We start from the raw sequence: 8,065 nt of genomic DNA on the forward strand, positions 1-8,065 counted from the left end.
GTAAGGTTAAGTCTAGCTAAACAGTTAAAAACTTGAATGTAAAACAAAAATTGAGCAGATGAGATTACTCAATTTGAGCTTAACCTAAAAAGCGTTACTGACCAATCCTTCCATAGGAACTATTGCCATCTACCATTGCCATCTACAAAGCCTCTACAAAGCCTTGTATTGCTTTTCCACCATAAAGGCAGATCCACATTCCATGGACTGATTCCAAAAACCAAAAATACCAAAAAGCACATTTGTTTATAAAGTATTTTATTTTACATTTTAAGATTGTCTACATTGGCTCAAATTCCAAAATACAGTGAACAATGTAGAGAGTAGATGGTACTGGGATGTCCTGATTTGACTTGACCAGTTACTTGGCCTGAAAAGTTTGAGAACTACTGATCTAAAGCAAAGCCCTGAGGCTTTACCTAATCAGCAAGCTGTCCCTTAAAACCTACAGATGCTCTGAGTTTCCATTCACAAATCTGTTCATTCACGACCCGTTTAAAACTTTAGAAGCTTAACTGCTATTTCCTCTCTACACATCTGCCTTACCAGCTGAAGGGACATTAAGTACTACAGCCTTTACTGAGAAACGCTTCTCTATGAATAAATCAGCAGATGACACTTGGTGCACTTGGATAAAGAGGTCAGATCATTTTTGTTTTCACTTAAAAAAAATATTCTAAATGTCAAAAGCACTAGTACGTTATTTAGTTCAAATGAAATAACATAAGAACATTTTCTTTTCTTTTTTTTAATTTAATTTAAAATGATAAAAAATAGATTTTTTTGTATTCTTCAATATTTAACATAAAAAATATCAATATTTATCTTTTTACATAAAAGGAACACATTTTGGTACCGTGACAGTTCTTGTTGCAACAAACAAAAGTGATGTTTTAATTTTAACTGCTCCAAGTCCTTTCAGAGTACTTTTATTTTTTTCCCTTGACATTTAGAAACTTTCTCTGTAAAAGCATTACCCTTTGTTCCAGACCAGTAACTATGAGTCAGCAATCATGTTCACCCAAATACAGTAGACAATTTTGTATGTAAAATATGAGTAAAGAGCAGACAGGACAGAAGTTTCCAAAAGACCCACTGTCACGGTAGGCTTCCTCTTCAGAACATTTAGTTCTTTCATTAATGAGGTTATAGTATTTATCTGAAAGGCCTGTCCGACCTTCTACCTGTGTCTGTTATTTGGTCCTAGAGTCCTGACTGAGTCCACTAAATCAGACTGTCTGCAACCAAAGCCCTGATTAGAGAACAGACAGGGACAAAGCTCCCTGTGCTCCGGATACTGGCCGACCGTTCAACACACTAACACACGCAACTGCACCACCAACACGCACATATAAACGGACACACTAACACCTCCATTCATGAAATCCAAAAGAACACAAAAACTAATAGCTACTGGGAGCACAAGAATGGAAAACTCAAACCTAATTTTCCTAACTCTGCCCTGTCATCCATTATACCTTATGTAACTGGCCTGGCCTAGATTTGCAGCATGCATGGTCTCCACCACTGGAGGGCATAAAATTAGCCCAGTGACCTCTTTTCAACCACAATAACACTCTTAGCACCTAGTCTGAGAAAAGACCACACTTGTATTCCCTTTCCCCCAGATCACTTGAAAACAGACATAAGACAATAAGGTTCAGTCTTTTAAAATAAAGTCTAGAATTACTGGCCATGAACTAGTGAAAAACTATCCGTCCAGCTTCTAGGAATCCACGATAACAAGTTATGGGCTACAGTTCATATTATCAGTTACTACACAAAATGGGTAACTAACTAGGTACACATGCCTCATCCGTTAAGGTAGATAAAGTGCTGAAGTTCAGCAAAAGCAAACAAATTAGGTCTGTTTCACACATTCTGCAGAGTGTATACAAGAGAACTAATTAAATGTATACTTTGAATACAACAGAAAAGTCAAGGCTGGATTTATTTGATCAAAAATACAGTAAAAACAGTAGTATTGTGAAATATAATTACAATTTAAAATTACTGTTTTCTATTTTATTATATTTAAAATGTAATTTATTCCTGTGATGGCAAAGCTGAATTTTCAGCAGCCAATAATCCAGTCTTTATTGTCTCATGATCCTTCAGAAATCATCCTAATATGTTCATTTGGTGCTCAAGTAATATTTATTATCATCAAATGAAGAAACGTTGTGCTGCTGAATATTTTTATGGAAACCATAACTTTTTTCAGGATTATTTATTGAATAGAACGTTCAAATGAACAGCATTTATTTTTTAATAGAAATCATTATAAATGTATTTACGGTCACTTTTGGCCAATTTAATGCGTCCTTGCTAATTGTAAGTAACACTAGTAATTCTTACCGACAAAAAATCTTTGAACAGTAGTGTAAAAGTAACAGAGCTGCGCTTTACACTTAACATAATATGATAGGTTATCAAATTTAATATATGCTTTAATAGGACATAAACTGTAATACTGCATGTCATAAACACTGATATTGAATAACAGGTCATAAACTGCTAGAGAACTACTACAATCTTGATCTATATAGGGAGGGGTAATATAAATTGGACGCTGGAATGGCAAAAAATAGACAATGCTGCTTCAGGAATGCTTCTGCTGCAAGTGCAACATAAATACTATAATGGCTGCAAAAAATGAACATTGTGTCTTTCACTTAGAGTACGTGCGGCAATTATATTAGTGTTATGTGAATGTCATTCCCATCCCAGAGCATGGTAACATGAACCAATAACAACTAGTTATCATTAACTCAATCAGTTACATCAGTTCTATCGGTGTCAATGGATATCAGTTCATTGAGTGACTGGTAATTGTCTACTGCATGACATCAAGCATGTTTTTGACATGATGCACTGACATGAAGTAACATGTCTCTCTTGAGGATGTAATGATGCAGTGTAGCGTGCATGATAGCAGTGAAGACAAAGATTCCTAACAGCAGCTTACTCAATTACACCACTATTTTTAAAGGCGATTTAGAGCAGACAACACAATGTGACCTGCAATCTCCCTGCATTAAGGTACCTAAACTTGGTGCTCAACAGGTGTTTTAAATAAGACGGCAGAGGCCATCTGAACACTGAAGCTGACAATGACAAATCCAGTTACAGTTGCTTCATCTTTTAATCTGGCGAATTAACTCTCTTTAACATTCAGTCAGATCATAATGCATCCAGTAGTTGAGGAGAGCTGAATGACAAGCTCTGTGACCAGATTGTCTGATTGTCTTCTGAGAGCAAAGCATCTGCTGGTCGATGACTTGGCCTACTTTCCTCTTGACTGACTGTTAAGGCACTGGATCAATCTGCATACATGGCCATGTGGTCAGATTACTTTATGTGTGGGTATTCACTGGTTTAAAATAGAAACACAAAGACATATCTGAAGACAAAAAAAAGAGATCCTTTTAGTGAAGCTCAAATAGAGCATTTCTTAAATTTAACCATTGTGTAAATCAGTGGTTCTCAACTGGTTTTGCTTCAGGACCCCAAATTTACATAGGCATAAAATGGTCACCCAACATAATACTAAAATTGTTTATGGTACAACCTTAAATGTTAACTGAAAAATTATATTACTAAGACCCAGCAATACGCTGCCTACAATAACGCATTTTTATTATCCATTTTGGGCCATCACCCCACATTTAAGAAACATTGAGGAAATCTGATATCATAAGAGAATATGACATTTCTGTTTCTATAAAAATGCAGCTGCATCACCTGATAATGAGACTGCACCTTTATGATCACTGCAAGCAGGATGTGACTGTAAAATGATGCACAAAGTTTACAACATGGTTACTAATCACATCTTTTAACCTTTATTAAAGCAACATGTCATGACTTTGCCCGGTCTTATTTTACAGTTGGAACAAACTGCAATAGTATATTTAATAGACTGCTTATGTGGTCATCAAATTGTGTCAACTCGTATTTCAGGTTTACGCAACAATAGGGTTCATTTTCATTGGAACAGAACATACACAAATCTAAAAAAGCTGATTTTTTTTCAACAGCATGACCTCAATATCAGTTTCTGACCCTCATTCAAATGCACACAACATAAAGTGACATAGGATGGGAGATCAGTTATGGTTTGTGATTTAAAAAGGTACCAGCTAAATGACAAGTATGTAATAGGAATGTGTGAATAGGAAAAGCCTTTCACTTCAGGAAGTTTCCTTGCAGTTGTTATATATGTCAAGGCTACACAGCATTTTCAAGTTGCATAACATATCACACAATAATACCTAGACAGGGCTAGTTTTTGTTGTTAGTTGCAACCACACTGGAGTGTGTATTAAATAGTGACTGTGTTTGTACTGTTTAGTGGTCCTAATAAAAAACTAAATATCATAAAGGCTCTGCATATGATGGATCAATGGCGTATTTTGTTCCCATCAGGCACTTCAAAGAATACACTTAACGTATTTTACTCATTTTTGGATACTCCTAACTAACAGAGACTTGCTAGATGAAACGTGGGATAAAATTATTCTTTCTTATATTTCTAAAACAACTGCACTCACCTCCACCTGTTGACCCCAAGGTTGGATGACCCAGCAAACCAGGGATCCAGGAAGTAGACACATCGAACAGTGTCTGCCCCACGTACTGCCTCCTGAAGTGCAGGGTTGTCATGGAGACGGAGGCCCTTCCGGAACCAGTGGATGGAATTTGGGGCCATGTTCACTGAGTCACACTTCAAAAATAAATATAAAAAATAAATCAAATCAGGACAAATAAATTCATTCATATGTTCTCAAAAAGCTAAATAATAATAATAAACAAAATGAAAAACCTTAAAACATAAAAACAATGTTTATATTAAAAATATAAATATGTGAAAAAATTACACCCTCATTAAACATGGGGAAATGTTGCCTTACAAGACATTTTTTGCCATTTAAACATATAAATAAAATAGATTTTTTTTTAAATTACTCGAAGAAAAGGGCCCTACAATACAAATTATACACTTTTTCAGCATCGTATTCTTAGTATGTTACTGTAGCCATCATAATTAAAACAGCATATTGGGGTCCATCTCTAGCACATCATCACCCTATAACAGAAATGCAATTAAATTACAAACTGATGGCATTGTCTGGGAGACTTTTCCATTCATATTTTACAGACATTGGCATCATAATATCCTACATTTAGGCAGTAAAAATGGGTTGTCGTTTTTAACTTTTGCTCAGAGACCATTTGGTTAAGATTTGAGTCTCTTTTTTGTACTGTTTCCCCTTCATGACAGAGGAATCCTTCAAATCTGGACTTAAAACCTGTCAATCTGAGGAGTCATTCTGTGACATTCAATTCTTGGCTTTTCCTCAGACTGACTCCGGATGCGTGACGTCTACACTGTTCTGAATTCCGTCATTTATGGCAATACCATACTGTATCTCATGAATAATGTGACATTCATAGAACTCTACCTGTCAATCAAGGACATGTCTACAGACCCTGCTCAAAAACAACCATCATACACACATGCAAAGAAAGTGGCCTCAAGGAGGCTGAGGATTTATCTTGATTTATCTATGTGCAAGGTTACGCCTCGGTCTCTGAGGCAACTTATCGGTTGTCTGTGCTCTGGGAATTACAGTAGGCCACCTCTACCTGGGATTGATCTAGCAACTTGTACTGGCAGACCATCTGCTACAACTGTCCTGCATGTGCACAACATTGTCAAAGGTACTCGTCAGTCGTCACTACTTTTTTTCCAAAATATTTTAGCCAGCAAACCCACATTAGTAATATACGGGAGTACTAAGAGGACAAACACTCAAACTTATGCATACTGACATACAGAGCACTAATGTTAAGCAAATGTGTAAAGTAAAAGCTATTTATACAGTACATGGTTCTCATTTATATATTACAGGACTACTGTACCACTATAGGTTAATTTCCATGCAATCTCAGTTTATCACACATTACCTAAAAAGTGCATCCTATACACCAGCCACTTTTACACTGTCACAGCAGGCTTTGTGATACTACAGGCAAGACACTACAGGCAAATCCATTGTTTTTTCACACATTTGTCAATTTTGAGATTTTTGGGCAATTTTGCTTCCATAACATTAGTGGATAGAAAAAAATTGTGTTTATTACAGTTTTATGTACTTGCCTCTGCAGATTTCAAATACAGTAAATATATTTAAAGACTGATTTCTCAAAAAAAAAAAATTTCTCACACTGAGCAATAAATCTCTACTTCAGCAGCACTTACATACACCAGACTTCTATATTCTCAAGGTTTTTAGAGTAGGGTTTGTTCTTTCATAATTCTGCTGATTAATAGAACATTTTATTCAATTAAATTATTAAATAGGGCATGAATAGTTTTGTTTTGCACTAAAACACCTTTTACAGTGGCGCGCAACGCTGCTCCACAGACACACTAAGCATCCTGGAGTAGAAATTAGATCAATTCCGATTAGGTGAAAATGGCGAGACATTGTAGTTAGTGTTAATGTATACATTTTTGGTTCCCCGCTACGTTCTCTAAAACTAAAATGACATATTCAAAAGAACAACATAGAGACAAATGTAAGGAAAACATTTGAAAAACTTCAATAGCAAAACAAACGTGGGAAATGGGGTCACCGGCGCACGTTATGTAACGCGTTTTTTTACAAGGCAATAATAAAGACTACAGGAACAAAATACGCAGTTTGAGCGAATTACCTTTAACCGTTATGTCAGTCCCGAAGACAGGGTCATCTCTTCCCACGGTATAGCGGGATTCTCACAGCTGAGAATCTATACTGTTCCCCAATTCGGTCTGGCGCACAGACGGTCAAATTGACTTCGGGAGACGCTCGTGCGCCGCGCCTGCTCAGTTTGGCTCTCTGCTCTTGTGTTCAGCTCAGCTCAGCTCGACGCTCTCAATGTGGATTTCCTAATAAGCGCAACGTCGCTTCTGATTGGTCGAGACGAGGTCACGGGGTACGTGGACGCTCACGTTTGGGAAGCATGGATTAAGAGAGTAGTGATGGGAAGTTCGGTTCTTTTCCGCGAACCGGTTCTTTCGGACAGTTCGATTCAATAAACCGGTTGAAAAAAGCGAACCGGTCATCACTATAAGAGAGACGTGGCTGAGCTGATGGTGAGGATGAATTGAGCTGCGTTTATTTAACAGATAAGCAGCTTGAAACATCGGAAATAAGAATCTGTGCGAAAAAGATAAAGATTAGATATTACAGACTGCTTGCTGATCTGATCTGTTTGAAAATACAAGTATTTCTATGTATCTCATTTATTTCCATTGACTCTTGTTTGTTTGTCTGTTTCACAAATCCATCCTAAACGTTGCTTGTTGTCGATTGTTTTATTTTTACTGACTGTTAAGTTATATTGATTGGCTTTAATAGTTTAATAGTATGAGAACAATGAGAACAAACTCATCATCATACAAATGATGGTCACAAGTGTTGCCTTTTCATATACATTTCTACAAATATATTAACAGACTGAAACAGGTAATTTTGCAGTATTTTCATGTATTCTTGACATGTCTGTTAATGCAAAATACCCCTAATGATGAAAACAAGGCCACAGGGTGTTGTCACTCTCAGTAGCATATTTCATCCTTGGTATGTAGACTTTTAGGCCACTATTGAGATTTCGCCACTTGAAAACTCTTGGTCTCATCCAACTGCAAAATCTTTTTCTGCAAAATCCAGATGCACTTTTATATGGTTGTCTGGTGTAATGGCTTGTGGCATCTCATATAGGTCAGTGGGTAACACTTTAGAATAATGGTCCGTTGTTAACAAGTAACTATGCAGGAAGTAATAGGTAGTACTACATTAACACTTAACTTAATACTATTAACTAATAGAGAAGCGAGATTAAATAAGCAGTAAGTAGTAGCAAATTTAGGACAAAGGTAGTTCCTTATTAGATATTTGATAATTATTAAATAAAAATATCCTCATTGAGAACTACTTGCAAACTATGACCAGTTAATAAAGAATAACCAATTAATTACTAATCACAACAGTAACATCTTAAAAGTGAACAATTG

General features: G+C 36.3%; 1 pseudogene; it reads right to left on the bottom strand.

Annotated features, from left to right (window-relative positions):
* The window catches only part of LOC107745786 (cryptochrome-1-like), a 19,508-nt pseudogene extending 12,577 nt beyond the window's left edge, over positions 1–6,931 (bottom strand).
* Between the last annotated feature and the right edge of the window lie 1,134 nt (positions 6,932–8,065).

Source organism: Sinocyclocheilus rhinocerous, unplaced genomic scaffold (assembly GCF_001515625.1).
Source record: "Sinocyclocheilus rhinocerous isolate Xijiao unplaced genomic scaffold, SAMN03320098_v1.1 scaffold558, whole genome shotgun sequence".
Lineage (NCBI taxonomy): Eukaryota > Metazoa > Chordata > Actinopteri > Cypriniformes > Cyprinidae > Sinocyclocheilus > Sinocyclocheilus rhinocerous.